This window comes from Cynocephalus volans, chromosome X (assembly GCF_027409185.1).
Source record: "Cynocephalus volans isolate mCynVol1 chromosome X, mCynVol1.pri, whole genome shotgun sequence".
NCBI classification, from domain to species: domain Eukaryota; kingdom Metazoa; phylum Chordata; class Mammalia; order Dermoptera; family Cynocephalidae; genus Cynocephalus; species Cynocephalus volans.
The window spans coordinates 44,698,257-44,719,808 of NC_084478.1; positions in this window are offsets into that span (position 1 = coordinate 44,698,257).

Consider the following 21,552-nt stretch of genomic DNA (forward strand, 5'->3'; position numbering starts at 1 on the left):
TTACTTGTTTTTTAACCCCAAAGATTAGTTTGTGTCTGTTACTGAACTTTATATAGATTCATGATGTTTCTACTCTTTTGAGTCTAGATTCTTTAGAAATAAAAAAACATATTCATTCATTTAAGAAGTATTTATTGAGAGGTTCCTCTATGCCGGACACTCTTTTGTGCCCTGGGTCAAAGCAGTGAATTAAAATTTAAAAAATCCCTGCCCTTACAGAGCTTACACTTCAGTGGAGGAGAGGGATAATAAACAAGCAGATATAATAAATATAGAGATATCAGAGCGATAACACTAAGGAGCAAACAAAACAAGGGTACTTTGATTGGAAATGTTGTGGTGGGGATGAAGTTACATTCATCTACATCATTGAGTGTTGTAGTATGTTTTTCCACTGCTGAATTGTTTCCCATTGTGTATAAGTATCACAATTTAGTGATTTATTCACTCTTGACATGCACCTTAGCAATTTTCAATTTGGGGCTATTATGACTAGTACTGCCATGAACATTTTTTGTATATTTCTTTTGGTGAATATATGCAAACTGTTACGTATACAGAGAGGAGAGAATTGTGTTGCGGGGTGTGCATATATTCAACTGTAACAAATACTGCCAGGTACCCAAATTCCTTGTGTCATTTTAAACTACCACCAGCAGTATATGAGAATTCTGGTTGCTCCACATCCCCACCAATATTTGTTATTTTTTGTCTTTTTCACTTTAGTTGATGGGTGATTATATAGTGTTTTAATATCTTTTTATTTTCAAAATTATATCATATTTTAACATAAATGAAATAATCAATTAAATATGCTGATTTATATTATATTACACTTCCTTTTCTTGCAGATTTTGTAATTTTAGGAAAGAGAATAAGTGATATTTATGTTTGTGCTAAATCATTCTGTTGTCCTGGTGCTACCAAAAAAAAAAAATCTTAGAGTCAATTTTCAAGATCGGATGAAATTTATTCAAATTGTGAAATCTTTCACCGATTTCTAGAGATGGAAATTGCTAGGTATTAGCAAGGCATTTATCTGTCAAGGATAGCTCACCCATCTTACCAGTTTTTTCATTTATTTACCACAACAATTTCACAGTGGTAGGTAGGCCTAGCTCTCTAAATGCTTTCTGGGTAATTGTACACTGGTATACTACCAATACTGGAAGTTAATTAAGTAGGGTGGAAAGAACATTGCAATGAGAATCTAGAGATTGCATTCTTGATTTGTCTGTGCCACTAACTGGAATTGGGCTTTTGAACATGTGACTTAACCTTTTATTTTTGTAATGACCTGGGAATGTTACCATCTTAGAGACTTTGTTCTTGTGGTTCCCTCTTTTTCAAGGTTTACTCCCTTATACCCTTTAGGTGTTACTTGAATGTAACTAATTTAAGGGGTCCTTTTTCCATTCTACTTAAAAGGTCACTTAATTTCACCTCCACCCCAGCACTGTCTGGCTTCATTTTCTTTTAGTATTTATCACTATCCAACATTTATATAGTAAAAGGATCTGTTTGTTTATTGTTTTTCCTCCAATGGAAATTAAGCTCTATGAGGTCAGGGCATGCTATTATTTTGACTACGTGGCACATAGGAAAATCTCAAAACTGTTTTAAATTAATGAATGCTGTTTTGGAATCTCTAAAATTATTAAAATGAACAAAATGGTCAATAAAATATTTTCTTCATATAACATTTTGATTCTATGATTGTAACAGGATTTACGATCTTCCCCAGAATCATGACTTCTCCTCCTAAAAGGGAATGAATTATTAAGTGTGAAATCTCAGATTTATTTGTACTTCATTCACCTTTTCCAACTTTTTAATCTCCGTAATAGAGATTTCTCATCAATTTTTCTCACTTTTTAAAGCTTGATATTTCTTTTGGGTTCCTACCATGTCAATTTTATTTCATTTTTTTTTTGGGGGGGGGGAAGGCATTATTGTTCAAATTTTATTTATTTATTTATTTATTATTTTACTTCTCAAAATACATTGTAGTTGATTTTCATGCCCCTTTACCCCTTCCCCTCCACCCTCTCCCCCCCCACATCGTATCAGATCACTTGACATAAATAGCTCAAGGAATTTTTGTGGTTATTCTGTCTTCTCCCCCCCTACCCTTTATTTGTTTGTGTGTTTGTTTATTTATTTATTTATTTTTAGCTCCCCAAAATAAGTGAGAACGTGGTATCTCTCTCTCTCTGTGCCTGACTTGTTTTACTTAATATAATTTTCTCTAAGTCCATCCATGTTGTTGTGAACAGTAGTATTTCATTCCTTTTTATAGCAGAGTAGTAGTCCATTGTGTTGATGTACCACAGTTTCCTTATCCACTCATTAGATGATGGACATTTATACTCTGGTTTCTTTTCAGACCATATAAATCTTCTGCCTTTTACTACCATGTCCATTTTAACACATTTCCATATAACTGGGCTTGCCCTTTAGCATGCTAAATTCATCTTGCACACCACTATAGAAGGATTTAACTGAAAGATGGGACCCTCCAATCAATTATATCTGTATATAAGGATTTCACCTAAAATACATTTTATTATTTAAAATAATATTTCACATTGAGAAAAATATGGACTTACAACTCTTATTTTTATACTAATTTTCAGACTTGTTTGTACTGTTACCACTGACTGTGTGTGTGTGTAATGGTGTGATAAGTCTTCAATATTGTACGTTTCTCCAAACATATAAGGGGTAGAAACTTCATCTGGCATTTTGAATAACACTCTTCAAGGTGTAGTGAATATGTTTCAGGTACCAACTTCAGTTTGGACAAATTCCAACTCAGATGGACAAATTTTCTTTTGATTTCTGTAATTTATATTACTCTTTCTACTGAGTCCCTCTTCAGCACAGTAGGACATAATTGAACCTAGTCAATTCTGTAAAACTATTAACTGAGCATTTTGTTTTTCATTTAATTCAGGATTTTTACACCAGGAAAGGGTTTACTTTCCTTCTCTTCTTCCCTGAGGTGGTGTTTAATTACAGGTGTGGATGGAAAGCTCATATAGAATCATGGATGTGTTGGGGGAGGATTTATCTGGTTCTAAATTGTCGTGTCCATCTCTTGCATCATTTGAAATATGTATTGTTCTGTATTGCTCTCAGCTTTAATTATTTTCCATCCTGACATTTACAAAGTTATTCACGGATTCAATGAATTACTAATTATAAGATTCATGCTATTTTCTGCGGCACTACCCCTTATTTCACCAATGAGAGCCCTAGATTCTGCCATCTACCTATCTTGCTTGTTTCTAATCCCTCTGTTTCTTTGTTTACTTTTGTGCCTTTCCTGGGAGCAGAAAAAAATCTGGCTTCTCTCCCTTGCCATTCTGGAGCCACAGAAAGCTCCATGAACTGTGTCAGACAAAACTGATTTTCCCAGATTAATTTACCTACTGTTGCACCATGGTGAAGTGTAGAAAATTCTGGAATATTGAAGATCTCTGTGTTCTATGACAAAAGAAGCACAGATTTCCACAACTTTTCAATTTTAACCTATTTGGGAGTCATATTACCCTTCCCAAAATGTGAATGTGCCTGAAGTGAGGCATAGCACAAAATCTCTTCTCAGAAACTCACCCTAGCATCTAACATGCGTGCTTCTTTTCTTACTCTGCTTCCTCATCCTCAGACAAGGGTTTTCTAGTTAAATTACTGCTGTCACCTTCCCTTTATTGGGCAGTAGCAGTCAAAGTTTAGCTTGAGCAGTGACCAAAAATGGGGGAGGCAAAGCTGTTGCAAAGAAATGAACACAGACACACACACATAAGTAAATGTTTCAAAGTTTTACTTTGCCATAAGTAATTCTACTCCAATATTGCTTATAGATCCTACAACAAGATTATCATATAGTATAAGCTCAATAAATTTGTGACTTGAAAATGTATTTGTTCTGCTACTTGCAAGGCAGAGATATTATATATGAATTCATATAAGTTAATTTTTCCATTAACTTAGTGTGGATTAAAAGTAGAACAAATAAGCAATGTATGCCAGAGGAGTGCTTAACACATTGGAGGAAACTGAGATGAATTTAGATATAAAATCTGGCCTCAAAGAGTTTACATGGTAATAAAAAGAGACATGTTTGTTTACAAATTACACTAACACAAAGCAAATTGTTTGCTATAATAATAAGACATATTAATAGCTACAATTTATTGGGCATTCTTTAATATCTGCCAAGCATGCATGGTACTTTACACATTTCAACTTATTTATTGCGTACAACAACCAATGATGTCATTGTTATTATTTCAATAGATAAATAAACTGGGGAGGTCCAGCCATTTGCCCATAGAAGCTGCATTGTATAAGAACCCATGGAAAGATGACATCAATGTAAATGGAGTGGGATTTAAGACCTGCCTCAGTAATAAAGAGGAATTTGAACTAGGTCTTCATGAAAAAAGATGGGAATTTTACAGACAGATATTTTTGAGTGAAGGGGGAAATATGATTAAAAGTATACTTTGAAGACATCTCTGAAAGAAGTATGCAGATTGGAAAGTAAAACCACCCCTCAACAAAGAAAAAATTAGATACTAAATTCATCTTGAGTGAATGATTGACACCTTAACTGAGAATTGTGTATTTTAATAATTATAAATCCCTGTAACTTAAGTATGTCTATGAAAGCAGAGTCCAGCTATTCAACAACCCTCAAAATATAGTAAACTTATAAGACAATGAAATGTATGTACACTTAAAAAAACTGAATACTTAAATGTCTGCTGCTATCACACACACATAAAAAGTTCAATAATGTCATTATTTGAGAATTACATTAGATATATTAATTAATAAATATTTAAAAGCTATTTTTGATATTTGAAGAAAGATAAACTATTGTTATTTAGCAAAGTGACTTATTTCCCTAGTCAAAGGGACCTCTCCATTGAACCAACAATAAAATTATTTATGGTCTTTGATGAAGTGTACATAGATAATAATTTGTCACCTCAATATTATGTTACTGATGAAATATTAGATAAGAAACTGGAGCAAATATCAGAAAGATCACATATTTTGGAGGTTCTCGGTAATAGGATTTAATCTGAGTTAAAAATCAAATTTAACAGGACTATTTTAAGCAATGCCACATTTCAATAGCAGTTTTGTGTGATTGGTAAGATTATGTAGCTAATGAAGGGAAGATTACATCTTTGTTAATTGGATAGCCAAGATATGGAATCAACCTAAATGTCCATCACTGGATAACTAGATAGACTGGGGCTCAGTCTTAGGCCCAGGAGGGAAACACCCACAGCTGCAGCAGCTGCTGAGGTGAGCTGAGACCTGCGTGGTACTGGGGCTCAGTCTTAGGCTCTGGAGGAAAGTGCTCACAGTCACAGCAGATGACAAGGTAAGCTGAGACCTGTGCAGCATTGGGGCTCACTCAGTCTTAGGCCCCGAAGGGAAGTGCCCACAGTCATGGCAGATGACGAGGTGAGCTGAGACCTATGTAGCACCAGGGCTCAGTCTCAGGTGCTGGAGGGAAGCACACACTGCCTCAGCAACCTCCAAGGTGAGCTAAGACACACATGGCACTGGGGCTCAGTCTTAGTCCCTGGAAGGAAGTGCCCACAGCTGCAGCAGGTGCCAAGGTGAGCCGAGACCCACGCAGAACTGGGGCACAGTCTTAGGCCCCATAGGGAAGCACTCACAGCTGCAGCAGGTGCCAAGGTGAGCGGAGACCAATGTGATACTGAGGGCTCAGTCTATGGCCATGGATTCTGGAACAGGACCCAAGGTGGTGTAATATAGCCACTGCCACACCTTCTGTCACCAGAAAGACAGTTCACTACAACAGTAGCAGCCAGGGCCACTCTACAGGCAACCTGCCACTCACTCAACTACAATGATGTAAGAAGAGTCACCTGCAGAGCCTGCAAATAGAGGAAGAATTCTTTATCCTCATAGGCAACCCCAAAGAAATAGAAGAAGCAAGTCCTCTACCAGATGACCAAACATAAACAAAAAAATACTAGAACTACAAACAAAGAAGACATGACACCACCGAAGGAATACAGGAATGCTCATATTTCAGACCCCACAGAACAGGGAATCTGTGAAATGTCTGAAAAGAAAATCTGAGCAATGATCTTAAGAAAACTCAAAGAGATAAGAGAACACACAATTGGAGAACACAATAAAACAAGAAAAAATATCCAGTATATGAAGGAGGAAATTTACAAAGAGAATAATACCTTATAAAAGAGCATAGCAGAACTCCTAGAAATGAAAGATTTGCTCAATGAAATTCAAATTAAAAAGAGAGAGAGAGAGAGCTTGAGCAGCAGGCCAAAGCAAGCAGAAGAAAGAATTTCATATCTCAAAGATGGTCTTTTCAAATAACCCAGGCAAACAAAAAAAAAAAAGGAAAAAATATAATTAAAAATAATGAGTTAATCTAAGAGAGATAGCAGACAACCTCAAGTGTTCTAACATCTTAACTGTGGGTATTCCAGAAGGGGAGGAGAAAGGAAAAGGTATTGAAAATCTACCCAAGGAAATAATAACAGAAAACTTCCCAGGTATAGGGAGACATGCAGACCTTCAGATCCAGGAAGCTCAAAAGTGGCCCAACAGATTCAATCCAAACAATCCTCTCCAAGACACACTATGGTCAAATAGGCAAAGCTCAAAAACAAAGAGAGAATTCTAAAAGCAGAAAGAGAAAATCATCAAGTCACCTATAAGAGAATCCCCATGAGACTAACAGCACACTTCTCATCTGAAACCCTATAGGCCAGCAGAAAGTAGAATAATGTATCCAAATTACTAAAAGAAAAAAAATTGCAGCCAAGATTTCTTTACCCAGCAAGGCTCTCCTTCAGAAATGAGGGATAAATAGTGTATTTCCCAGACAAACAAAAATTGTTGGAGTTCACCACCACACAGCCAGCCCTGCAAGAAATTCTCAAGGGAGTCCTTTATCTGGAGTCTGAATAATGATGATCACTATCACAGATACGCAAGTAAGAGCAAAAACCACCATTAAAACAAAAATAACAGTGAGAAAGGTTAAGAAGCTAAATCATGTCACCTCAAAATTCCAACTAACATTGAAGAAGAGAAATGAAAGGGGAGGTAATGATCAAAAGATACTTAAAACATCTAAACAAAAGGCAATTAAATGACAGGAATTAAACAATATTTGTCGATAACCACCCTAAATGTGAATGGATTAAACTCCCCATTCAAAAGGCACAGATTGACTGATTGGATTAAAAAGCTAGACCCAAGTATATGCTGTCTTCAAGAGACCCATCTCACATATACAGACACACTGACTAAAAGTTAAAGGATGGAAAAGGATATACCATGCAAATGGATACCCAAAATAAGCAGGAGTAGCTATTGTTATATCAGATAAGTTAGAGTTTAAACCAAAAAACATAAAAAGAGACAAAGAAGGCCACTATACAATGATAAAAGGATCTATCCAGTTAAGACGAACAATCATAAAAATTTATGCACCCAATACTGGAGTACCCAGATATATAAAGCAAACACTCTTAGACATAAAGAAATAAATAGGCCCTAAAGTGTTAATAGTGGTTGACTTGAACATGCCTCTGTATGAGATAGATCTTCCATGCAACAAATCAACAAATAGACATGATTTAAACTACACCTTAGACCAACTGGACCTGGCAGATATATACAGAGCCTCTCATCCAGCAACTAAAGGTATATATTCTTCTAATCAGCACATGGAACATTCTCCAGTATAGACCACATATTAGCTCACAAATCTAATTTGAGCAAATTTTAAAAAACTGAAATCATTCCACATATCTTTTCAGACCACAATGGACTAAAAATGGAAGTTTATCACAAGCAAAACCCTGAAAACTTTACAAATACATGCAAAGTAAATAATAGGCCTGATGACCTATGGGTCCAAGAAGAAATTAAACAGGACATCAAAAAATTTCTTGAAACTCATGAAAATAAAGACACATCATACCAAAACCTGTGCAAAAGCAATACTAAGTGGGAAGTTTATTGCAATAAAAGCTTACATCAAAAGACTGAAAAGAGTTCAAATAAATGACCTAAAACTATGCCTCAAAGAACCAGAAAACAACAACAATCCAATCTTAAAGGTAGTAGATGGAAAGAAATAATTAATATCAGAGCAGAAGTAAATGAAATAGAGACCAAAGAAACAATAGAAAAGATCACTGAAACAAAAAGTTGGTTGTTTGAGAAGATAAATAAAATAGACAAACCATTAGCTAGGTTAAAAAAAAAAAAAGAAGAGAGAAGATCTAAATTTAAAAAAACAGAAATAAAAAAGGACATTATAATCGATACCACAGAAATACAAAGAATCATTAGAGACTATTATATACAACTCTATGACAACAAATAAGAAAACCTGGAATATGAGGATAAGTTTTTGGACACATATCAACTACCCAGTCTGAACCAAGAAGAGTAGAATATCTAAACAGACAAATAACAAAGAGATTGAAGCAGTAATCAGCATTATTCCAAAAATGAAAAAACCCGTGTCTGGATGGCTTTACAGCTGAATTCTATCAAAGCTTTAAAGTGTAATAAATAACAATTTTCCTCAACCTATTCCAAAATATTGAAACAGAAGCCATTGTCACAAGATCATTCTATGAGGCCAACATAACTCTGATAACAAAATCAGATGAAGACACAACAAAAAAAGAAAATTATAGGCCAATATCCTTGATAAACATAGATGCAAAATTCCTCAACAAAATATTTACAATCAGAATACAGCAACACATCCAAAAAGTTATAAACCATGATCAAGTGGGATTCATATGAAAATCAATAAATGTGATACATAGCATCAAAAATCTCAAGGACAAAAATCATATGATTATTTCAATAGGTGCTCTAAAAGCATTTGAAAAAATTCAACATCCCTTCATGATAAAGACTCTCAATAAATTAGGTATAGAAGGAAATATCTCAACACAAGAAAAGTCATCAATGAAAACCCACCACCAGTATCATTCTGAGTGGGCAAGAACTGAAGGCTTTTCCCTTAAGAACAGGAACAAGTCAAAGATGCTCACTCTCTCCACTTCTATTTAACATAGTACTAGAGGTATTAGCCAGGGCAATCAGGCAAGAGAGACAAAAAAAAAAAAAAAAAAAAAAGGAATTCAGATTGGAAAAGATGGAGTCAAACTGTCCCTATTTGCAGTTGACATGAATGATAATATATATAGAAAAACCTGAAGACTCTATCAAAAACTCCTAGAGCTGGTTAGTAATTTCAGTAATATTGCAAGGTACAAAATAAATGGCCATAAATTGGTTGCATTTGCATCCTCCAATAATGAACTAACAGAAAGAGAAATCAAGAAAGTAAGCCCATCTACAACAGTAACGAAAAAAAATATCTAGGAATCAATTTAAAAAAGGAGGTGAAAGATCTCTACAATGAGAAGTACAAACCACTACTGAAAGAAATTAAAGAAGACACCAAAAGATGGAAAGACATTCCATGCTCTTAGATTGGAAGAATTAATATTGTGAAAATATCTGTACTCCCCAAAGTGATCTACAGATTAAATGCAATACCCATAAAAATACCAATAACATTCTTCACAAAAATGGAAAAAAAATAAACTATCACCTTAACATTCATATTGAACAACAAAAGACTCTGAATAGCCAAAGCAATCCTGAGCAAAAGAAATGAAGCTGGAGGCATAACATTACCTGACTTCAAATTATACTATAAAGAATGGCCGAGTGCGCACTGATCACAGAGGAACCCAGCTGGACAGGACCAAAATCTGCAGAGACCACACACCTTATGGTGCTAGCGCATGACCCAGAACGTAGGCCTCACTGCTGCTGCACGACTCCATTGCCAGCCTGGCCGAGTGTGTGCAAATTAGAGAACCACCCAGACGGAGAGTCCAAAGATCCGTGTCGGCCACATATGCTGTGGTGTCAGCGAGCAACCCAGCAGGTAGGCCTTGCCACCACCAACCGATTACATCCCCAGCCCTCCTGAGTGTACGCTGACCAGAGAGGTGCCTCTCTGGAGAAGCCCAAGGCCTGGGGTAACCACGCATCTGAGGTACCAGTGGGCAAACAAGCAGACACTGAGACAGCCATGACAAATTGGCAGCCCCAGCAGCATCCTAGCCAGACAATAGTGTTAAACCAGTGGACTGTGAAATCCCTACCACAATGACTAAAAATCAAAGGAAAGATACCAGAAATATGAAAAATCAAGAAAGTATACCACCAAATGATAACTGTCACGCTCTAGATTCTATAGAGCAAGAAGCCCTTGAAATGTCTGATGGAATTTCAAGTGATAATTCCAAGGAAACTAAATGACATACAAGAAAACTCAGCTAGACAACATGATAAAAAGAGGAAAAATATGCAGGACCTGAAAGAAGAAATGTACAAGGAAATCAATGCCCTGAAAAAGAATGTAGTAGAGCTTGCTGAGCTGAAGAATTCATTCGACAAAATAAAAAACACAACAGAGAGTTTAACCAGCAGGCTTACAGAAGCAGAAGAGAGAACTTCTGACCTGAAGATGGGCTGTTTGAAATAACACAGGTGGACAAAGAAAAGAAAAGTAAAAATAATTAAAAACTTTGAAGAAAATTGAAGAGAGATATCAGACAACCTTAAGCACTCAAATATCTGAGTCATGGGTATTCCAGAAGGGGAGGAAAAGGAGATTGCATTGAAAACATATTCAACAAAATAGTGGCAGAAAACTTCCCAGGCATAGGAAAAGACACAGATTTTTAGATGCAGGAAGCTCAAAGATCCCCAACTGTATTCAACCCAAAAATGTCTTTTCCTAGACATGTTATAGTCAAATGGGCAAAACCCAAAGACAAAGAGGGAATCTTAAAAGCTACAAGAGAGAAACATCAAATCACCTACAAGGGAGACACAATCAGACTAAGATCAGAGTTCCCATCACAAACCCTAAAAGCCAGAAAGGAATGGGATGATATATTCAAAATGCTAAAAGAGAGATTGCCAGCCAAGAATACTCTGCCTGGCAAAGCTATCCTTCTGAAATGAAGGGCAAATAGTATATTTCTCAGACAAAAACTGTGGGAGTTCACTACCACACAACCACCCTTAAAAGAAATTCTCAAGGGAATACTGGGTTTGGTACCTGAAAAATAACTACCATTGCCATAAAATCTCAAGAAAAATCAAAACCCAAGAGAAAAATAAAATGCAAACAATGAAGAGAAAAAAATACTTTATCTACAACCCAAAGAACCAACAAATACAGAAGACAAACAGTAAATCAGAAAGAAAGGAACAAAAGACACTTAAGACATCCAAACAAAAATCAATAAAGTGCTAGGAATAAATCAAAACTTTTCAATAACAACTCAATGTAAAAGGATGAAAGTCCCCAATCAAAAGACACTGACTGGATAACTGGATTAAAATGGAGAACCCAACTATATGTTGCCTTCAAGAGACCCACCTCACCTGTAAAGAGTCACATAGACTAAGAGTGAAAGGATGGAAAAAGATTTACTATGCAAACAGAATTGAAAAACAAGCTGGAGTAGCTGTTCTTATATCTGATAAAATAGACTTTAAACTAAAACCATAAAAAGAGATAATGAGGGCCACTACATAATGATAAAATGATTGATCAATCAAGACAAAATAACAATCATAAGTATGTACACACCCAATGTGGAAGCAGCAAAATTCATAAAGCAAACTCTATTATACCTAAGGAAGGAAATAGACACTAATACCAGAATAACAGGGGACCTGAACACCCCATTTTCAATATTGGATAGATCATCTACACAAAGAATCAGCAGAGAAACACGAGATCTACACAACACTCTAGACCAATTGGACTTGGCAGATATCTACAGAACATTCCATCCAACAACCTCAGATTATTCATTCTTCTCATCAGGACATGGATCATTCTCCAGGATAGATCACATGTAAGGTCACAAATCAAGTCTCAAAAAATTTTTAAAAATTGGAATTATCCCATGTATTTCTTCACACCACAAAGTATTAAAATTAGAAATCAATAACAAACGAAATTCTGGAGACTATACAAATACATGGAAATTAAATAGCATTCTACTTAATGACATGTGGGTCCAAAAAGAAATCAAACAGGAAATCAAAAAACTCATGAAAACAGTGATGCATCGTACCAAAACCTGTGGGATACTTCAAAAGCAGTACTAAGGGGGGGAATTTATTGCATTAAATGCTTACTTTAGAAGAATGGAGAGATAGCAAGGGAACAACCAAATACTTCATGTTAAAGAACTAGGAAAACAAGAATACACAAACCCAAAGTGAGCACATGGAAATAAATTAAGATCAGAGCAGAACTTAATGAGATTGAAAACAAAAAATGATACAAAAGATCAAAGAATCAAAAAGGTGGTTTTTTGAAAAGATAAATAAAATTGACAGACCATTAGCATGGCTAACTAAAAAAAGAAGAGAGAAGACCCAAATAACAAAAAATGAGAAATGAAAAAGATGATATTTCAGCTGATATCTCTGAAATACAACGCATCATTTGAGACTACTATAAAGAACTATATGCCAACAAATTTGAAAATCTGGAGGAGATGGATAAACTTCTGAACACACACAAACTATCAAGACTGAACCAAGAAGATAAAGAAAATCTGAACACAGCAATAACATTAAAAGAGATTGAAGCTGTTATCAGAAGGCTCCCAACAAAGAAAAGCCCAGGACCAGATGGATTCACAGCAGAATTTTACTAAACATTCAAAGAGGAATTGACACAATTCTCTACAAACTATTCTAAAAGATTGAAACAGAGACAATTCTCCCAAACTCATTCTATGAAGCAAACATTACCCTGATACCAAAACCAGGTAAAGATACAACTAAAAAAAAAATACTACAGGCTGATATCCTTGATGAATATAGATGCAAAAATCCTCAATAAAATACTAGCTAACAGAATACTGCAGCACATACAGAAATTTATACACCATAATCAATTGGGTTTCATCCCAGAGATGCAAGATTGGTTCAACATATGCAAATCAGTAAATGTGATACACCATATCAATAAAATCAAGCACAAGGACCATATGATCATCTCTATAAATGCTGAAAAAGCATTTGATAAAATTCAACACGATCATGATAAAGACTCTGTATAAGTTAGGTATAGATGGAAAGCAACTCAACATAATTAAAGCCATTTATGATAAACCCGCTGCCAATATCATCTTGAATGGGGAAAAGCTGAAAGTTTTTTCTTTAAGAACAGGAACTAGACAAGGATGCCCACTCTCACCACTCCTATTCAACAAAGTGTTGGAATACTAGCCAGAGCAATCAGAGAAGAGAAGTAAATAATGGGCATCCAGGTTGGAAAAGATGAAATCAAACTGTCTCTGCTTGCAGATGACATGATCCTATATATCGAACAGCCTAAAGCCTCTACAAAAAAAACTCTTGGAGTTGAAATACAATTTCAGCAAAGTAGCAGGATACAAAATCAACACACAAAAATCAGTAGCATTTCTATTTTCCAATAGTGAATATGCAGAATGAGAAATCAGGAAAGCTTGCCAATTTACAATAGCCACCAAGAAAATAAACTACTTAGGATTAGAGTTAACCAAGGATGTGAAAAATCTCTATAATGAGAACTACAAACCACTGCTGAGTGAAATTAAAGAAGACACAAGAAGATAGAAAGATATCCCATGCTCTTGTATTGGAAGAACCAACATTGTGAAAATGTCCGTACTACCCAAAGTGATCTCAAGAAATTTCACATTAAAAAACAAAAATATCCCAATTAAAAAATGGGGAAAAGAGCTGAATAGAATTTTTCAAATGAAGACATACAAATGGCCATGAGGTACATAAAAAAATACTCAACATCTCTAGTCATCATGGAAATGCAAATTAAAGCCACATTGACATATCACCTCATCCCAGTTAGAGTGGCTATAATCAAAAAGATGGAGAATAGCAAAGGCTGGTGAGGATGTGTAGCAAAGCGAATGCTCCTACACTGTTGGTGGGACTGTAAATTAGTTTATGTACTATGGAAACCAGTTTGGAGGTTTCTCAAACAACTATAGATTGATTTTCCATACGATCCAGCAATCCCACTTTGGGGTATATACCCAAAGGAATGGAAATCATCATGTTGAAGGGCTATCTGCACACCCATGTTCATCGCAGCTCTGTTTACAATAGCCAAGATATGGAACCAACCTGTATGTCCATCGATGCACGATTGGATAATGAAAATGTGAATGAAGAAAAAAAAGACCATAGTGGTGCATTGACTTGCAGAGGGAGAGAGCTTACCTGGGGATACAAAGTGGAGTGGGGGGAAGGGAGATGTGGAAGGAGGTTGGGGATAATTGGGTGGGGGACACAGGATATAATCACAATTTGTGGTAAGGCATGCTACTAGTGTCCATCTTACTATCACATCTTGGGCCCGAGTGTTGACATTCAGCTTTGTATTTCATGAATATTCATAACCAATATGAAAAGAGATTGTGGTATATATATACAATGGTATAATAAAGAATTCAGTGCTTCCATTCACAGAAACATGGGTGAGTCTGGAGAAAATGTCATTAAGTGGAGTAAGCCAAACAGAGAAAGAGAAATACTCATGTTTTTACTCATATATGGAAGCTAAAAACGTTGATCTCATAGAAGTAGAGAGTAGAGTAATGCTTATTAGAAACTGGTAAGGGGAGGGAGATGAGGAGAGTTTGTTTGATGGATACAAAATTGTAGAGGGATAGGAAGAATGAGATCAAGTGTTCTGGAACAATGAAGAGAGACTACAGTCCACAAAAAGTTACTGTATGAACTTCAAGTTCCTAGTTGAGAGGATCTTAAATGTCCTCCCATCACAAAGAGACAGCAAATATTTGAGGTGATAGATATGCTAATTACCCTGGCATGGTCATTGCACATTGTAAAAATGTCCCCAAATATCACATTTTACTCTATAAATATATACAATTATCATGTGTTAATTAAGAAAAGATAAATTTAAAAAAGTAACTCAGAGACAGAAGTCATTATAGGTTACCAGAAACTTGGGGGAAGGAATAATGGAAAGTTATTACATAATGGATACAAAGTTTATGTTCAGGATGCCAAAAAATTTTGGAAATAAATAGAGATAGTGGTCACACAGCATTGTGAATGTATTCAATTTCTTGGAATTGTATGTTGAAAAATGCTTAAAATGGAAAAAATTTGTTATATATATTTTACCACAATAATGAAAAAAAAGAAAATGCATGTCTCCACATTATTCCAGCTCTGGGATATGGGAACTGGGCTATTTATACACACACCAGTTTGTCATTGGTTGAGGTCTTCCCTAGAGAGTTGGGAGTAGGAGGAGGTGGTGAGAGGGATTATTTGCCAGGCACTTCTGAGTGAAGTGGGCTCTAGCTATACTACCCAATACATTATTCTTATCAGAAAATATTTACCAATTATGGGAATAGCTTGCCAAGTTGCTAGTGCATGTAAAGTGGTGAATAGATTGCAAAGAATCATCTGATAATAGATCAATAAGGGTTGATAACAAGAAAATAAACAGAATATATATTGCTGACTTAGATGAATTTTCAAGAAATGGAAGAATAACGTCTTATAGGGGAAAAAGTCATTAAAACAGTGGAAGATAAGTAAAGGCACCACCAGTCCTCCAGAAATGTTGAGAGACTAATAAGTGAAGAGTTGATAGAATGGTTTTGACAAAGGAAATCAGATCTGAAAATACAGACAAAAGCTGCTTATAGGTGAGGCTGATTCTGTGGAATCTCCAAGCTCACAGTCAGTTCATGAAAGAATGGAAGAGAGTCCTGAAGTGTACATCAGGGCGATTAATTAGTGAACTTTGTTTGAAGCAACTGTTTATTGTTCTTTCTACTGCCCCTCTTTTATTGATGCTGAGCACCTGGCTGAAGGCCTTAGGCTAAAGCAGTGAGTCTAAGCACTGGGCTGGAAAGGAAGAGCAGAGCCCAGATTGCCTTAGACACCGTGGAGAAGCAGGGAATCCCTCACAGCCAGGGGACACACCCATCAAGAGCATGTTCCCCTTTCCTTATTCAGGTAGGGCAGACTATGGTAAACAGATTATTCAGGAGACAGAGGTGATCAAAACAATGCTGGTGTGCTCACTGGCTAAGCACGGTGTGGGCGACACCAAGCCAAGGGTTGCGATCCCCTTACCAGTCACAAAAAAAAAAAAAAAAAAATGAGGTAAACAAATATCATAGAAAGCAAAATGCTAATATCAAGCAACAGTAGATTTAACACTCAGCGCTTCCGCCTAAAAGGAAGAAAGACACTTATTGCATGGCTGAAGACTATAATTCTCTGCTAATTAGTGAATTTTCAAGTAACATTGAACTAAAGAATCCTTTTTCGAGGCAGGTCGAAAGAGTAAATGCTGGAAAGTAAGTGAGAAAACAAACCTTGGTGAAATAGGTCTAGATATACCGATATTGTTCTAGTTAGATATCCATAGGTAGAGGTTAGAGGAAATACAAGGAAGAAAACCAACTAATCATAGAAGAAAATGTCCCAGACCTGAAAAAAGTACTGCCCTTAAGGTCAAAATGCCTAATAGCCAGTTAGATGGTAAACAGGATGAATGATAACTATCCAAACTGAGAAATGTACTGGTGAAATGTTCGAAAATTAGGAATAAAGATAAAATATTTAAATGGTTCAACACAGAAAAGGCAAAAACAAAACAAAACAAAAAAACATGCATGACACCCACAAAATAAAATTAGTTATATCACTGTCAGACTTCTTACCTACAACATCAGATAACAAAAAATCATGGAGCAGAAATACTTAATAGTAAACAGCAATATCAAGAAAAGCTCATCAACATTATTTTTTATTTTTTTATTGAAACATAATTGACTATGCATATTTGTGGGGTATGGAGTTCAATATAAATACCTGTGTACAATATGTGATGATCAAATAAGGAAAATTAGCATATTCATCATTAGAAACATAATCATTCTTTGTGTCCATTAACCAATTTCTCGTTAACCTCCCTCTCACTCCCATTTTCCCACCTGTAGTAACCACAGAGCTATTCTCTCCTTCTGAAAGTTTAAGGTATTGTGATCTTTCTTTTCTTTTTCCCTTCCTTCCTTCCTTCCTTCCTTCCTTCCTTCCTTCCTTCCTTCCTTCCTTCCTTCCTTCCTTCCTTCCTTCCTTCCTTCCTTCCTTCCTTCCTTCCTTCCTTCCTTCCTTCCTTCCTTCCTTCCTTCCTTCCTTCCTTCCTTCCTTCCTTCCTTCCTCTCATGTATTTACTTATTTATATTTTAGCTCCCTATTATGAGTGAGCACATGCTGTCGTTCTCTATCTGTGCATGGCTTATTTCGCTTAAAATAATTTTCTCCAAGCTCACCCATGTTGCTGTGAATGGCAGAATTTCATTCTTTTTTTATAGCTAAGTAGTATTCTATTGTGTATATATGCCACATTTTCTTTATCCAGTCATCCCTCAAAGGACATTTAGGGTGGTTCCATATCTTGGCTATTGTAAATAGAACTGCGATGAGCATGGGAGTGCAGATATCCCTTCAACATGATGATTTCCATTCCTTTGGATATATACCCAGTAGTGGGATTGCTGAATCATATGGTAGATCTACCTGTAATTGTATGAGAAACCTCCATACTGTTTTCCATTATGGCTGTGCTAATTTACAGTCCCACCAACAGTGCAGGAGTGTTCTCCTTTCTCTGCATCCATGCCAGCATTTGTTATTCTATCTCTTTTTGATAATAGCCAGTGTAACTGGGATGAGATGATATCTCAATGTGGTTTTGATTTTTATTTCCCTGATGCTGGGCGATGTCGAGCACTTTTTCATGGAACTGTTGACCATTTGTGTGTCTTCCCTTGAGAAATGTCTATTCAGCTCCATTGATCATTTTTTAATTGTATTATTTGTTTTTTTACTGTTAAGTTGTTTGAGATCCTTGTATGTTCTGGGTATTAATCCTTTGTCAGATGTATAGTTTGCAAATATTTTCTCCCATTCTTTAGGTGGTCTTTTTATGCTGTTGATTGTTTCCTTTTTTGTGAAGAAGCTTTTTAGTTTCAGATATACCATTTGTTTATTTTTTCTTTTGTTTCTTGTGCTTTTGAGGTCTTATTCATAAAGTCTTTGCTCAGCTCTTTATCCTGAAGTATTTCCCCTGTGTTTTCTTCTAGGAGTTTCATAGTTGCAGATCATATGTTTAAGTCTTTAATCCATTTTGAGTTGATTTTAGTACATGGAAAGAGGTATGTGTCTAGTTTCATTGTTATACACATTTATGATCAGTTTTCTCAGGGCCATTTATTGAAGAGGTTTTCCTTTCCCCAACATATGTTCTTGGTGCCTTTGCTGACCATCAGTTGTCTGTAAGTATGTGGATTGATTTCTTGGTTCTCTATTCTGTTCCATTTGTCCATGTGTCTGTTTTAATGTCAGAACCATGCTGTTTGGGTTACTATAGTTTTGTAGTAGAATTTAAAGTCAGGTACTATAATGCCTCCAGCTTCATGTTTTTGGCTCAAGATTGCTTTAGCTATTTGGGGTCTTTTGTAGTTCCATAAAAATTTTAAAACTGTTTTTTTCTATTTCTGTGAAGAATGTCATTGGTACTTTGAAGGAGATGGCAGTGAACCTGTAGATTGCTTTGGGTAGTATGGACATTTACACAACTCTAATTCTTTCAATCCATGAACATGGAATGTCCTTCCATCATTTTTTGTCTTCTTTAATTTCTGTCAGTGGTCATTTATAGTTTTCATTGTAGAGATCTTTAACTTCCTTGGTTAAATTTATTCCTAGGTATTTTATTTTTCTGGTGCCCATTGTAAATGGGTTTGCTTTCTCCATTTCTTTTTTCTGTTAGTTCATTGTTGGAGTATAAAAATGCTACTGATTTTTGTGCATTGATTTTGTATCCTGCAATTTTATCAAGTTCATTTATCAGTTCGATTAATTTATTGGTGAAGTCTTTAGGTTTTTCTGAATATAGGATCATGTCATCTGCAAACAGGGTGAGTTTGACTTCAATTTTTCAAGCTTGGATGCTCTTTATTTCTTTCTGTTACTTGATTGCTCTGGCTAATATTTCCAATAATATGTTAAATAGGAGTGGCAAGAGTGGGCATCCTTGTCTTGTTCCTGTTCTTAAGGGAAAGGCTTTCAGCTTTTCTCTATTCGGGATGATATTGGTGGTGGGGTTTGTGATATATGGCTTTTATTTTGTTGAGACGCTTTTCTTCTATACCTAATTTGTTGAGAGTCTTTATCATGAAGGAGTAGTGAAGTCTGTCAAATGCTTTTTCTGCGTCTATTGAGATAATCATGTTTTTTGTCCTTAATTTTGTTGATGTGGTGTATCACATTTATTGATTTGTATATGTTCAACCATCCTTGCATCCATGGGACATATTTCACTTGATCATGATGTATAATCATTTTGATGTATTCTATTTGCTAATATTTTGTTGAGGATTTTTGTGTCTGTGATCACTACATATATTGGCCTGTAGTTTTCTTTCTATGTTGTATTTTTTCTGATTTTGGTATCATGGCAATGATGGCCTCATAGAATGAGTTTTGGAGAAAGGCTTCTGTTTCAATGTTTTGGAATAGTTTGCAAAGGACTGGTATTATTTCCTCTTTTAATGTTTGGTAGAATTCAGCACTATATTCATCAGGTCCTGGGCTTCTATTTGTTGATAGATAGCTGATTACTGCTTCTATCTCATTGCTTTTCATTCATCTGTTCAGGTTTTCTATTTCTCATTGTGTCTGTCTTGGTAGTTTTTATGTTTCTAGAAATTTATCCATTTCTTCCAATTTTTCAAATTTGTTGGCATATAGCTTTTCATAATAGTCTCTAAGCATTGTTTACATTTCTGTGGTATCAGTTGTTACATCTCCTTTCATTTCTGGTTTTTGTTATTTGGGTATTCTCTCTTCCTTGTGTTTGTTTGTCTAGCTAATAGTTTGTCTATTTTGTTCATTTTTTTAAAAAAAAGCCTTTTTGTTTTGTTGATATGTTGTATCATTTGTTTTTTATTTTGTCTCTATTTGATTTAGTTCTTCTCTGATCTTAATTATTTCTTTCTGTCTACTAATTTTGTGATTGTATTTTTACTGTTATTCTCAATTTTTTGAGGTGTACATCAGGTTGTTTATTTGAAGTCATTCTGGTCTTTTGATGTAAGCATTTATTGCAATAAGCTTTCCTCTTAGTACTACTTTTGCAGAATTTCAAAGGGTTTGGAATGATGTATTTTTATGTTAATTAGTTTGAAGATTTGTTTTGATTTCTTGTTTAATTTCTTCTTTGAACCATAGGTCATTCAGGAGCATGTTTTTAAATTTCCATGTATATATGTAGTTTCCAAAGTTTCACTTGTTATTGATTGAGAATTCTAATCCATTGTGGTCTGTAAAGATACTTGAAATAATTTCAACTAGGAATAAATTTGCTGAGACTTTATGCCATAACATATGGTCCAATGTTTCACGTGCCAATGAGAAGATTGTATATGTTGCAGTTGTTGGATGAAATGTTTTGTAGATATATGTCAAGTCCAATAAGTCTAAACTGTAATTTAAATCCTGTATTTCTCTGTTGATTCATTACCTAGATGATTTATCCAATGTTGAGAGAAGGGTATTGAAGTTCCCAACTATTATTGTATTGATGTCTATCTCTCTTTAGGTCTAATGAGTTTGTTTTATATATTGGGGTGCTCTGATATTGGGTGCATATATATTTATGATTTTTATATCCTCTTGCTGGAAAGATGCATTTATCATTATATAATGATCTTCTTTGTCTCTTTTTATAGTTTTTGGTTTAAGGTCTATTTTATCTTATATAAGTATAGATAGTCCTACTCATTTTTGGTTTCCATTTGTGTGTTATATCTTTTTCCATCCTTTCAATATTAGTCTGTGTGAGTCTTTACAGGTGAGGTGAATTTCTTGCAGGGAGCATATAGTTGGGTTTAGGTTTTTAATCCATTCAGCCAGTCTATATCTTTTGAGTGGGGCATTTAATCCATTTACATTCAGTGTTATTACTGAAAGGTTGTGTGTGTGTGTGTGTGTGTGTAACAACCATACTATATATATATATATATATATATAGTATCTCAATGTGGTTTTGATTTGCATTTCCCGGATGCTGAGAGATGTTGAGCATTTTTTCATATGTCTGTTGGCCATTTGGATATCTTCCCTACTTAGCTCTTTTGCCCATTTTTTAACTGGGTTGCTTGTTTTCTTCTTGTAAAGTTGTTTAAGTTCCTTATATATTCTGGATATTAATCCTTTGTCAGATGTATATTTTGCAAATATTTTCTCCCACTCTGTTGGTTGTCTTTTAACTCTGTTAATTGTTTCTTTTGCTGTGCAGAAGCTTTTTAGTTTGAT